Genomic DNA, 14,171 nt, shown 5'->3' on the forward strand with positions numbered 1-14,171 from the left:
TCGCTTTCAGTGTGTGTTGTGTCTGCAAGGCTGAGTCCAGTGCCCTGGAAGTCCATAGTGGGGGTACTCCCTTTTGCTTCCTTCCTTGGATTGACAAGTCTATCGGGACCCTGAGGACTTGTGGAAACTGGGTGGTGGTTTCTTTCAAAATTATAGTCTTTTAACATCTTTGGACTATTTTTACTGTGTCCATGGTCTGTTTTTTTAAATTTTTTTATTAGTTTTTCAAAACATTTTACAAAATTAAAAACCCCAAATCCGAATGAGGAGCATTAATACAGAGCAAGGTTAAGCATACAATAACAATATGCTACAAAGGAAGAGAATTTAACAAAAAAGCACCTAAATTAAAGACAAGTGAGCTTAGTGTCCTCCCCAAGCCCCACAACACAAGAAAAAAACCAATTCCAGACCAACCACCACACAATATAGAGAGTATAAGTCCGGACAGTCAAACTCCCAGACTGTGAATACACTTAGCAACAGAGGATAATAATGCCTACTACCAGAAAAAAAAAGGGAGCTGAAAGCAAGGGACCGAAAAGAAAAAAAAACCCTAGTCAAGAGGAAGGTTATGAAAGTACTCGATAAAAGGTCCCCAGATCTTATGGAACTTTAAATCTGAATTGAGAACTGAATAATGAATTTTTTCGAGGTCCAAGCAGGCCATAATGTTGTTAAGCCATTGCGCATGAGTGGGCGGGGCAACATCTCTCCATCTAAGGAGGATCAAGCGTCTCGCCAGGAGAGAGGCAAAGGATAGTATTCGGCATTTGGTCGGACCCAGACATAAATCTGTCTCGCCCCAAAAACCGAACAGAGCAATTAAGGGGTTAGGTTCTAGGTGCTGATTCAGAATACCCGATAGTGTAGTGAAGACATCTTTCCAGAATTTCTCCAAGCTAGGACAGAACCAGTACATATGGATGAGAGAGGCCACGCCCCTCTTGCATTTATCACAGAGCGGACTAATGCGCTCTGGGTATTAGAATCGAGATAGTTTAGATTTAGACATATGGGCTCTATGAACAATCTTAAACTGTAAGAGACAATGGCGAGCACAAAGAGAGGTTGAGTTAACCGATTTGAGAACTGAGTCCCAGCTCTCCTCGGATAAGGAGATATTTAAATCCTGCTCCCAGGCCATTTTAATTTTATCCACAGGGGCCCGTCGTAAGGCTGCTAGTTTATCTTGGATAATTGAAATTAAACCTTTACCTAGTGGATTAATGGAGAGAAATAGGTCCATAGCATTTTTCGCAGGCATTTCAGGAAAGTTAGGAATTAAAGGAGCAGTAAAGTGTCGGATTTGGAGATAACTGAAAAAGTGAGCGTTAGGCAGGTTGAACTTAACAGAGAGCTGTTGAAAAGAAGCGAAGCGGTTATCAATGAAGAGATCTTCAAAATGTCTAATGCCCTTCCTGTACCAAACATGGAATGCTGAATCGAACGTGGTAGGTAAAAAAAGGTGATTATGTGTGACAGGGCTAGAAATGGAAAACCCCTGGAAACCATAGCATTTCCTGAACTGAGCCCATATACGCAAAGTGTGTCTAACCAGAGGATTAGCTATTGATCTGGGCAGACTGCTAGGGAGTGCAGAGCCAAGAAGTGCAGATATAGATAATTCTTTAGTGGAGCTCAACTCCATTGCCACCCAGTTAGGGCACTCAGGTTGACCATGGAAGAAAGACCAGAAGGCAGCACAACGTATATTAGCTGCCCAGTAATATAAGCGAAAGTTAGGTAAAGCCATGCCACCCTCTTTTTTAGATTTTTGGAGGTGGATTTTATTAATTCTAGAGCGCTTATTCTGCCACAGATATGACAAAATAATAGAGTCTAAGGAATCAAAAAAAGATTTAGGAATAAAAATTGGGATAGATTGAAATAAGTATAAAAATTTGGGGAGAACATACATTTTGACAACATTGATACGACCTACCAAGGACATAGATAGAGGTGACCATTGTACCAGACTCTGTTTTGTAGCATATGAAAGATTGACAAAAGTTTTCACGAAAGAGATCTTTAAACTTCCTTGTAACTGTAATTCCAAGATAAGTAAATTGATTATGGACTAATTTAAAAGGGAGATCACGAAATATTAGTTCTTGTGCTTCTTTATTAATTGGGAAAAGTTCACTCTTTTGTAAGTTGAGTTTATAGCCAGAGATCTGGCTAAACTGGTCAAGACGTGAAAACATTAGAGGTAAGGATGTAGACGGATATGAGATAAAGAGTAGTAAGTCATCAGCATAGAGAGAGACTTTATGCTCAACATCCGCTCTCCAAATCCTGGTCAGTTCAGGACATTTTCAAAATGCTATCGCCAGAGGTTCTATAGCCAAATCAAAGAGAAAGGGACTTAAGGGGCATCCCTGACGGGTGCCACGTTTGAGATTGAATACTTGGGATTTCTGAAAGTTAGTTAGAACAGAAGCAGTAGGACACAGGTACAGCAATTGGATCCAAGAGATGAAACTTTGGCCGAGGTCAAATTTTTCTAAGACTGCCAAAAGGTAGTTCCACTCTATACGATCAAATGCTTTCTCCGCATCAAGGGAGATAACACATTCAGGAGTCCCAGTTGGAACTGAGTATAAAATATTAAATAGACGCCGAATGTTAAAAAAAGGGAGACGGTTTTTAATAAAGCCTGTTTGGTCATCAGAGATAATGGAGGGAATAACGGTTTCTAATCTATGAGCCAACACTTTAGCTAAGATCTTTACATCAACATTGAGCAGAGAGATCGGCCTGTACGAGGAACACTCTGTTGGGTCTTTGCCCTTTTTTAAAAGACGAATAATAGATGCCTCATTGAAAGAGGGTGGCAATTTGCCGTAGTTAAACGAGTCAGATAATACTGAAAGTAACTGAGGAGAAAGAAGTGAGGAGAATGATTTATAAAATTCCACAGGGAACCCATCAGGTCCAGGAGATTTCCCTGAGGACAGTGCAGAAATTGCAAAAGATATTTCTTCTAGTGATATAGGCGCATTAAGTTTGGCTTTGAAATCAGATGAAAGTGAGGGGATATTCAGATTCTGTAAAAATTGATCCACAGAGATATTGTCATTCAAGGATTCAGAGGAATAAAGCCGAGAATAAAAATTTTTAAATGCGTCATTAATTTCTAAATGATCCGATGTAAAGTCTCCGTTCTCCTTCCGGATCTTTGTAATATGTTGTTTGGCTTTAGAACGCCTCAGCTGATTGGCTAGGAATTTACCAGACTTATCCCCATGAATGTAAAAGCGGCTCTTGTTTTCGAGAAGTTGGCGTTCGACAGGTTGAGTGGACAGAAGGTTAAATTTAGTTTGGAGTTCAACGCGCTTCTTGTATAATTCAGGGTTCTTAGTTTGGGCATATAATTGATCCATATCTTTAATCTGGTTAATGAGGTCTGCTCGATCTGCATGGGATCTTCTATTGAGATTTGCTGTGTAAGAGATTATTTGACCCCTCAAATATGCTTTCATGGCATCCCAGACAATCTGGGATGGCACTTCAGGTAATGTATTAGTGTTAAAATAGAAGGTTATCTGGTCTTTAATAAATTTTATGAAATCATCATCCGATAATAAAGTTGAATCGAACCGCCAGTGTTTGTTCCTCTGAGGGAGACCGGGAAAGTTCAGGGAGAGGGTAATTGGGGCATGGTCAGAAATCAGTATACTCTGATAGTCACAAGTGTGGGCAAATGGGATAAGTTGGTTATCGAGTAGGAAATAGTCAATTCTAGTGAAGGTATGGTGAACATGTGAGAAAAAGGAATAATCTCTCTCCGTAGGATGGAGGAAACGCCATATATCAGAGATACCAAAATTAGAGAGAAACGACTGAATAGCTAAGGCAGATTTGGTAGGTGATCTGGTAACAGAGGACGATCGGTCCAGTTTAGGATCCAACCAACAGTTAAAGTCACCACCCAATATAAGAGAGTATGAGTTTAAGTCTGGTAGTGAGGAAAAAAACCGTTCAAAAAAGTTAACATCATCAAAGTTGGGGGCATACAGGTTTGCTAGTGCAACTTTAGTGTTATATAGTTTACCAGAAACAATAATAAAACGGCCATTTGTGTCTGATATTTTATTATGGAGTTCAAAAGGAATATTTGAGTTAATAAGAATGGAGACTCCCCTAGCTTTAGTGGCAAAGGATGAATGAAAATGCTGACCCGCCCACTTGGACAGAAGCCGGGAATTATTAAAACAACGAATATGAGTTTCTTGGAGGAAAGCAATGTCAGCTTTGAGTTGTTTAATATGTGAGAATACCTTCCTCCTTTTAACAGGGTGGTTCAGTCCCTTTACATTCCAGCTCACAAATTTAAGTGCACTAGCCGTTATCAATTACTAATGCATAAAAGGCAGCAGGCATATAAAAAATCAAGCGGTACAATAGCAGTCTGGGAGCAGAAATGTAAACATAGATTTGTAAGGTCAAAATATAAACATGTCCTAAACAATAAAGAAATGTTGGAACTGGAAAATCCACCCCACCTACACAACCCAAAACTAGACGGCTACCAAAACAAGTAGCTAGCTCTACCAAAAAAATTAACCCAAATACAACTTCCAGATCTGTGTCATTGACAGCAGTTCCGTATAAATGCTATAACAAACAGTAACTAGTTTATGCACTAGAAAACATAACTACAGATTAGAACACCTTCTGCCGAGATATACAACTTAATACAGAGAAAATTGGAAGAAAACCAAAACTAACCTACCCGTGAAATATTATAGAAGAATAAAGTAAGAGAAAGGGGGGAAAAAAAGGTAAGAAGGAAAAAGAAAAAAAAGAGGAAGGGGAAAATTATAAATTCAAGACGAGTATTTATCAACCGTTTACCGAGAAGGGAGAAAAAAATATTCAGAGAATGGAAAAAAAAGGGGGTGAAGAAAAGAAAAAGATAAAATAAATAAATATTTAAAACAGAGGAAAAATAAATCAGCAGTTGAACTGTGAACCGACAAACAGGGAGGCCTTCACTAAAGACTTCAAACCTCCAAAACAAGTTAGAATTAGTTGTAGAACTCTGTAGGTAAAGTTATACAGAGGTAAAAATAGATTACACACACACCAAATCCCGGGAGAGATTGTCAACAGCCTTTAGAGTTTCAGTGAATAATGTCTGAGTGATTCAAGTGAATTCCGAGTCCAGAGAAAGTAACTTTACTACGAGGAGTACTTATCCACCATTTTAGGAGGTCCGATCAGATTCCGAAGATGACTGGATAGCTGGAAGACTTGCCACAAACGCTTCAGCTTCCCTCGCTGATTTGAACTACTTGAATTCCCCGGTATTAAACTTGATTCTTAGGTCAGCAAGATTACGAAAGGAAGGTTTGAAACCACGATCTAAAAGCACTTTCATTACGCCTTTATACTCAGCGCGCATCTTTAAGGTCTGGGGTGCAAAATCTTCCACAAAGCGAATGGTTGTATCCTGGAAAGAAAAAGAGCCTCTGCGACGTGCCTCCACAATCAGACTGTGTTTTACCTGGTATTGATGGAAACACAAGATTACTGGTCGCGGGCGGGAGCCCAGAATTCCGGGGGGAACGTAAACTCTGTGTTCGAGCTCGGGCGGCTTCGGAAGCAGATCCTTCCTGAATATCTCACAGAGAAACTCGGCGAAAAACTTCACGGTTGACCCCTTCTCAGTTGTCTCTGGTAATCCCAGAATTCTGATGTTGCAGCATCTGCTGCGATTTTCGAGATCCACCATTTTGGAAAGAAGTTTATTAGATTTTTCCTCTAAGCTGGAACAGAGAGTCTCCAAGTATCGAACCCGACTTTCTAAAGCTTCAGAAGTCGAATCGATGCGAGATAAGTGTTCAGCATGTTTGTCCACTTTATCGTTGATCCGATCCAGTTTCTCTTCTAACTGTTTGAAAGCGGTTTTAATTTCCTTTAAGATTTCATCTCGGAGATTTTCAAGCACCTCCATCGTCACGCCCGACGAGGTCGTAGTTTCTTTTCTCCCGGATTTAGAACTCTTGCTAGACATTGTAGGTTAGATATATTCACAGGCAAGTAAGAGATACCAAAATAATTCCTAACTAAGCTTTATAAAATGGAGACATTTAGTGCAAAGGTAGCGACAGTAACGGAACAAAAGTTCGGAGCAGCTAAGCAATCGCCATCTTACCGGAAGTCCCCGGTCTGTTTTTTTTTATCAATTATAGTATTGTCTGCACTGTTGTAACTATATGTTAACTATAACTATATGTAACTATGTGGTTTTGTGTAGGTCTTGTAGCTTTAGTTTTTGGTTTGTTGGGTGGTAGAGTTGGTCTCCTGATTTGGTGTGTCAGGGTAGCCTTGTTTTGTCTGGTGGATTTGGAGCTCCTTTCTGGGGAACGCACTAAGATGGTAGCACAATATTAATACGCAGCAGCCTCTCCGGACTCTGGATTTGGGGATTGCCAAACGTTATGTGGATTTTCTGGTGTAGTCTGTTTTGTCATGTGCTTTTGTGATATAATTCTGGAGAATGTTGTCTCATTTTTTAACTGCATTGCATTTGTGATTTCTAAATGACAATAAACTGAATTTGAACTGAACTGAAGTCCAGGTGATAACACCAGAAATCAAATTGACTTTATTACTGTAAACCAAAGATGTAGAAACTCAGTGACTCAATGCAAAACATATCCAAGTACAGACTGTCATAGTGACCATAACCCGGTAATATGTCATGTAAAAGTAAAACTTAAAAAACTAAAGAAGCAAAAGCCTGAACAATCCCTTGACTACTTGCAATTAATTAAAGAAGAAAACTTAAGACAAAAATTTACAATTGAAGTAAGGAATAGATTTCAGAGCCTAGAAATAGAATCTGTTGAAGATGATAGCAATCATTAGAAATGAAGTTTAACTCTCTGAAGGATGCCTTGGTAGAATCAGCAAAGCCAGTGATTCCTAAAAAAGAAAAAAGCACAAAGAATAAATGGATGACAGATGAGATCAAAAATCTAATGGAAGAAAGGAGAAGGAGGAAAGCAAATCCTATAGAATATAAGTCTTTAGATAAAAAGTTAAAAGCTTAGGTCAAAAAGCTAAGGAAGAATAGTTAAACCAGGAATGTGAGAAACTAGAAAGAATCCCTATTACTGATCCAATAAGGTTACATCAATAAATCAAGAATATCACTGGTAAACAGCTCCTCTGTTCTTCAGGTGGATGTTTGAAAGTAAAGGACAGTACCATTATCATGGAAAAAGATGAGATTATGAACAGATGGACTGAGTATATTCAGGAATTGTTCGAAGACAATTGAGGTGTAAAACCTGAAATTAAGAAGAACATTGAAGGTCCAAGTATTTTAGAATCTGAAGTTTGTAATGCAATAAATAAGATGAAGAAAGGAAAGGCAGCAGGTCCTGATGAAATAGTAATAGAACAAATTATTGTCCTTGAAGATTATGGAATTGAAAAACTTACTGATTTAATCAATGACATTTTTGAGACTGGAATAATACCAGAGGAGATGAAAAAATCAGTATTTATCACTCTTCCTAAGAAACCTGGAGCAATAGAATGTGAATTACATAGGACCATAAGTTTAATGGGTCATATCACCAAGATACCTCTAAGAATTTTGATGGCAAGAGCTAAAAGTAAGATACAAGCTGAAATAGACAAAGAACAATGTGGTTTCATGAAAGATGATGTTTGATGTTAAGGATACTATCAGAATGAGCTATTCAAGTGCAAAAAAATGTGTTTGTTTGTTTTATCAACTGCACAAAAGCATTTGCTAAAGTGAAGCACAATAAGTCATTTGAAATATTACAGGAAACTCTAGATCTAGATTCGAAAGACCTCCGCCTAATCAGAAATCTGTACTGGGAACAAACTGCCGCTGTAAGAATAGATGGAGAAGTGAGTCCGTTTATGAAAATCAAGAGAGGCGTTAGGCAAGGGTGTGTTTTCTCCCCTGATTTGTTTAATATGTACAGTGAAACAATATTACAAAAAATAAGACATCTTGGGAATCAAAGTTGACGTTGAAGGCATCAATAATTTCAGATATGCGGATGACACTGTTAATTGCAAGTATGGAGGAAGAACTACAAAACTTAATTGATATAATTGTTGAAGAAAGTGCAAAAATGGGTCTAACTATCAATTGCAAAAAGGCAGAATGTATGGTGACATTCAAGAAGAAGGAGAATCCTATCTGTAGGTTAAGAATTAATGGGGAAGACATAAAACAAGTACAGAACATTTTGCTACTTAAGAAGCTGGGTAACATCAGATGGCAGGTGTGACATGGACATCAAGAGAAGAATAGGAATGGCAAAAGACATCTTTACGAGAATGAAGAGTTTACTGACCAACACTAAACTAGGCATGACAACCTGCCTCAGAGCACTGAAATGTTATGTTTATCCAGTTATGTTATATGGTTCAGAATGTTGGACAATATCTAGTAACATGAGGAAACAAATTGAAGCAGCAGAGATGTGGTTTTTGAGAAGGATGCAAAGAATATCATGGATGAAATGAATATCTAATGAGGATGTCATGAACAGAGCAAACACAAAAAGAGAAATAATGTATGAGATCATGAAAAGGCAACATGACTTCATTGGACATGTGATTAGGAAAGAGGAGTTAGAATGCACAGTAATTATGGGAAAGATTGAAGGGAAGAAAGCAAGAGGAAGGTAAAGACAAATGATGATGGAGACAGCAGCCAGAGAACTGGAAATGAATACCAATGAATTGATCCACTTGACCCGAAACAGGAGTGTGTGGGCCATGGCAGTCAAAGCTGAAACTGGGCAGAGCACCTGATGAAATAACCATATAACAATTACAGCACGGAAACAGGCCATCTCAGCCCTTCTAGTCCATGCCGAATGCTTACTCTCACCTAGTCCCACGGACCCGCACTCAGCCCATAACCCTCTATTCTTTTCCTGTCCATAAACCTATCCAATTTTACTTTAAATGACAATACCAAACCTGCCTCTACCATTTCTACTGGAAGCTCATTCCACACAGCTACCACGCTCTGAGTAAAGAAATTCCCCCTCATGTTCCCCCTAAACTTTTGCCCCCAACTCTCAACTCATATGCTCTTGTTTGATTCTCCCCTACTCTCAATGGAAAATGCCTATCCACATCAAATCTATCTATCCTCCTCATAATTTTAAATATCTCTATCAAGTCCCCCCTCAACCTTCTACGCTCCAAACAATAAGGACCTAACTTGTTCAACCTTTCTCTGTAACTTAGGTGCTGAAACCCAGGTAACATTCTAGTAAATCTTCTCTGTACTCTCTCTATTTTGTTGACGTCTTTCCTATAACTCGGTGACCAGAACTGTACACAATACTCCAAATCCGGCCTTACCAATGCCTTGTACAATTTTAACATTACATCCCAACTCCTATACTCAATGCTCTGATTTATAAAGGCCAGCATACCAAAAGCTTTCTTCACCACCCTATCCACATGAGATTCCATCTTCAGGGAACTTTGCACCATTATTCCTAGATCACTCTGTTCCACTGCATTCTTCAATGCCCTACCATCTACCATGTATGTGCTATTTGAATTATTCCTGCAAAAATGTAGCACCTCACACTTATCAGCATTAAACTCCATCTGCCATCTTTCAGCCCACTCTTCTAACTGGCCTAAATCTCTCTGCAAGCTTTGAAAACCTATTTCATTATCCACAACACCACCTATGTTAGTATCATCTGCATACTTACTAATCCAATTTACCACCCCATCATCCAGATCATTAATGTATATGACAAACAACATTGGACCCAGTACAGATCCCTGAGGCACACCACTAGTCACTGGCCTCCAACCTGACAAACAGTTATCCACCACTACTCTCTGGCATCTCCCATCCAGCCACTGTTGAATCCATTTCACTACTTCAATATTAATACCTGCATATGTCAACCGCTCCGGGGGGTGCCTACTTCTCTGAGACCTCCGTACCCTCTCTGCCAACCCTTCCACCTCAGACACCATGGGGGACACCCCAGATCGACCTGTCGGACCCTCACCCTCTCCCTCTTCACCTGAGAACCCTCTGTCTCACGTTCAGGTTCCACCCTCTCTTCCCCCCAATGCCGGCTGCACCTCAGTCTGCCCATCAACACCCTCTCTCCTCTCACCTAACTCAGTAGGGGAATGGCCAGGAGCCTCTTCTTCCGATACTGTAGAATGAGCGAATGGAATCAGGAGCCACACATCTGAATCGTTGTCTTTCGAAGCAATATCCCTTTCCGGGGTGAGGACCGGTCCCATCTCTTCTGCAGCAGGCTCTTCCCTTACTCCGCGCCCTTGCAGAGTCCTTGTACTAGGCGTAACCACCCACTCAGGCTCTTTATCCACCTGTACTTCTTGACCCGGGGCAGCAGGTGGTTTCGATGGAGTACCTTGACAGGCCCCTTCCCATCCTCTGGTCACACCTGGTAAACAGGTAGATTTGGCATCTGGCTCTCTACCACATAGGGGGTGGCTGCCCATCGATCTGCCAACTTGTGCTTACCGGGTTGTCCTAAATTCTGTATAAGGACCCGGTCTCCCAGCAATAATTGGGCGAACTTCACTTTCTGATCATATCTCCTCTTATTCCTCTGATTCTGTCTGGTGGCCGCCACCTCAGCCAACTCGTACGCCCTTTCAACTCTCTCCTCATATCGGACACATACTTCAGATATGGCTTCGCAGGTAATTCACCTGCCTCAGCCCAAAAACGCAAGTCAATGGGCAAACTCGCTTCCCGCCCGAACATCAGAGAATAAGGTGAGTACCCTGTAGCGTCACTGTGAGTACGATTGTAACAGTGAACCAAATGCCCAATGTGCTGACTCCACTTACTTTTCTGACCAATCTCCAGAGTCCCGAGCATATCCAACAGTGTCCGTCCGGTTAACAGTGTCTCGGGCTGAGGATCACCCTGCGGGTGATAGGGCGTGGTCCTGGATTTCTCAACCCCAAGCATAGTCAGTAATTCATGGATAAGCCAGCTCTCGAAGTCCCGTCCCTGATCACTATGGATCCGCCTGGGGAGGCCATAACGAACAAAGTACTTCTCCCATAACACCTTTGCCACTGTAGTCGCTTTCTGATCCTTAGTGGGAAACGCCTGAGCATATCGAGTGTAATGATCTGTGATGACTAAGACATTCGTGGTGTTGCAGGTGTCAGGCTCAATAGACAGGAAATCCATACACACCAGGTCCAGGGGTCCCACACTCTGCAAGTGCGACAAAGGAGCCACCGACGCAGGCAGGGTCTTCCTCCGGATGCAACGACTGCATCCCCTACAGTATTCTTCAACCTCCCCCCTCATCTGGGGCCAGTAAAACCGGTCCTTGAGTAATCCATAGGCCATTTCCACCCCCAAGTGCCTGGAATCATCACGCAAGGCCTGGAGCACAGTCTTCCGATACTCCTCAGGCATGGCCAGCTGCAAATGCTGGGGTTGGTCCGGAGGCGCCGTGACCCGGTACAAGGCTTGGTTCTTCAACTTTAACCGAGGCCATTCCTTCAATAACAGAGGCATTGAGGCCTGTTTCACCTTCTTGGCCAACGCCACATCCCCCTTCTCTACTGCCTTCCACGCAGTGCCAATGCCCAGGTCATTTTGCTGAGCAGCTGCCACTTCCCCTGAACTTAGTTCCGGCAACTGTTTAGTCTGCAGTGCAGTCAGGTCACAGTAAACTTGGGGCAGAGTGTCATCAAAAGCCCCCAATGGGTCCACTGCTCGCTCCGGCCTCTCCCTTCCCTCGGCCTTCATGGTGATAGCAATCTGACACATGGTTTTCACCCCAGGGGCAGGAATGCTCTCCCACTCCTCGATCGTCTCCGGTTCCTTGTGCTCCCGCTGTGACAAAGCATCCTCATCGACATTCCTGCTTCCCAGCCGGTACTTCAGGTTGAACTCATATACCGACAAAGCTGCCAACCACCGATGCCCTGTGGCATCCAGTTTCGCCGAAGTCAGGATATAAGTGAGAGGATTGTTATCCGTTCTCACCTCAAACTTGGCTCCGCATAGGTAGTCGCTCAATTTGTCCACCACCGCCCATTTCAGCGCCAGGAACTCCAACTTGTGAGTGGGATCGTTTCTCTCAGATGGCGACAAGCTTCAGCTGACAAATGCCACCGGTCTCAATGCGTTGCCCTGCTCCTGGTACAGGACAGCCCCTAGACCCTCTCGGCTGGCATCAGTGTGCAGCACATACGGCTTCTGGGGATCGGCAAAAGCCAACACCGGGGCCTGGGTCAGCGCCCTTTTCAGAGATTGGAACGCCTCCTCACATCGATCATCCCATCTCGATCCAAAAGGCTCCACCGGGTTCCAGTATCCTCCTGCGTCTTGCCCCCAGTCCCCCCTCCTTTCCTTCCCCCACAGGTGGATAGCCACACAATAGCTGGTTCAACTGGTGACACATTTTAGCGTATCCTTTCACAAATCGCTGGTAATACCTACAGAAACCCAAAAACAAGCGTAGGGCGCTCACCTTCTGGGGTCTCAGCCAGGTGGTCACGGCATCTATCTTAGTCGGATCAGTAGCCACTCCCTCTTGCAAAATGATGTGGCCAACATAGCTGACCGACAACTCACAGAACTGGCATTTGTCCAGGGAAAGTTTCAACCCTTCCTCCTTAAGCCGGCCTAACACCTTCAACAGCCTCTCCTCATGTTCCTCCACAGTAGATCCAAACACTACCAAATCATCCAGATACACCAGCACCTCGAGCAGATTCATATCCCCCACAGTCCTCTCCGTGAGCCTCTGGAAGGTGGCTTGGGCCCCCGATATGCCTTGGGGCATTCATTTGAACTGAAATAACCCCAGCGGGCAGATAGAGGCCGTCTTCTCTTTATCGGCCTCACTCATCAGGATCTGGTAATATCCACTCCTCAAGTCCAGCACACTGAACCACTTCACTCCAATCAGACAGGTCAACGCGTCCTCGACCCTTGGGACCGTATACTGGTCAGGGACAGTTCACCGATTCAAAGTCCGATAGTCCACACACATGCATATCCTTCTGTTCTCCTTCCGGGCCACTACTATTGGGGACGCATAGGGGCTTCGGGACTCAACGATGATTCCAGCTTGCACAAGTGCTGCTGCACGACTTCCACATCCACAGGGGCCAGTTGCCGTGACCTCTCTCTGAACGGGGTGTCCTCAGTCACTCAGATGGTATGGCGAGTGCTCTTGGAACAACCCACATCAAACTCGCCAAGAAAAAAAACATCTTCCAGCTTCGACATCTTCTCCACCAGCCTGCGTTTCCACTTCGGCGGCATAGGAGAGTCCCCAAAGATAAAGGCCTCAGCGGTCAGCTTTCCTCTGTTTTCCAATCCTTCCCCCTTAGTGGGCCTCACAGGGGCGCTAGACATTACCGTCACCGGGAACAAATGTGCCAGTGGCATCCCTCTCTTAAAGGTGATTTCTCTCTCCGTCGTGTTCCTGATACTCACGGCCATCCGCTTCACATGTACCACCGCTGGCCTCTGCACTTTGGGCCTCACCAACACCCCCGCCAGAAATCGTGTCTCCCCCTCGAGATCGTCCAAGGCGTCTACTAACAGAGCTTCGCCCGCCGGCACTCCGGGGAATCTGGGGGTCCCCATCACAAGTGCCACTTCCCCTGATCGTATCACTTTAGGCCTCGCCTGCGTACCCCACACTGTCCCTCGTTTGCACTCAGGATCCAGCCCTCAGGGGTCACCCACTTCTAAGAACATTGCTCGAAACACTGGGTGTACCGAGAGGGTCTCCAGAAATTTCTTCCCCGCCTTCTCGTTACAGGCTCCCAGGAGTCATCGCACAAGGGGGGAGTTAGTGCCCACCAGAAGGGCAGTGCCACCGGTTTCCACTGGGTCCGGACACACCAGCAACAACATCTCAATAGCTTCAGACACTCCCACATCGCCCTCCGAGAATTCCAATCTCACTGACAGGTACCCATCGTACGTATAATCACCCTCACTCACACCCCAAATTTCCAGTGCGTCAAATGGGATTACTTGCAAGTGCTTTAGGTATTTGTTGTAGAACGACCGGTACAATAAGGTAACCTGCGATCCTGTGTCGAGAATGGCTTTTGCATAAACTCCCTGTATCCGTAGGCACACGCTGAAACAGGGTCCCACT

At 43.4% G+C, this 14,171-nt stretch overlaps 1 protein-coding gene across 1 annotated transcript in view; it reads right to left on the reverse strand.

Moving 5' to 3' along the window:
* The window catches only part of LOC140726044 (uncharacterized), a 246,750-nt gene that overhangs the window by 216,060 nt on the left and 16,519 nt on the right, over nt 1–14,171 (reverse strand). The window lies entirely within an intron of this gene.

The sequence above is a fragment of the Hemitrygon akajei genome, chromosome 4 (genome assembly GCF_048418815.1).
Source record: "Hemitrygon akajei chromosome 4, sHemAka1.3, whole genome shotgun sequence".
NCBI lineage: Eukaryota > Metazoa > Chordata > Chondrichthyes > Myliobatiformes > Dasyatidae > Hemitrygon > Hemitrygon akajei.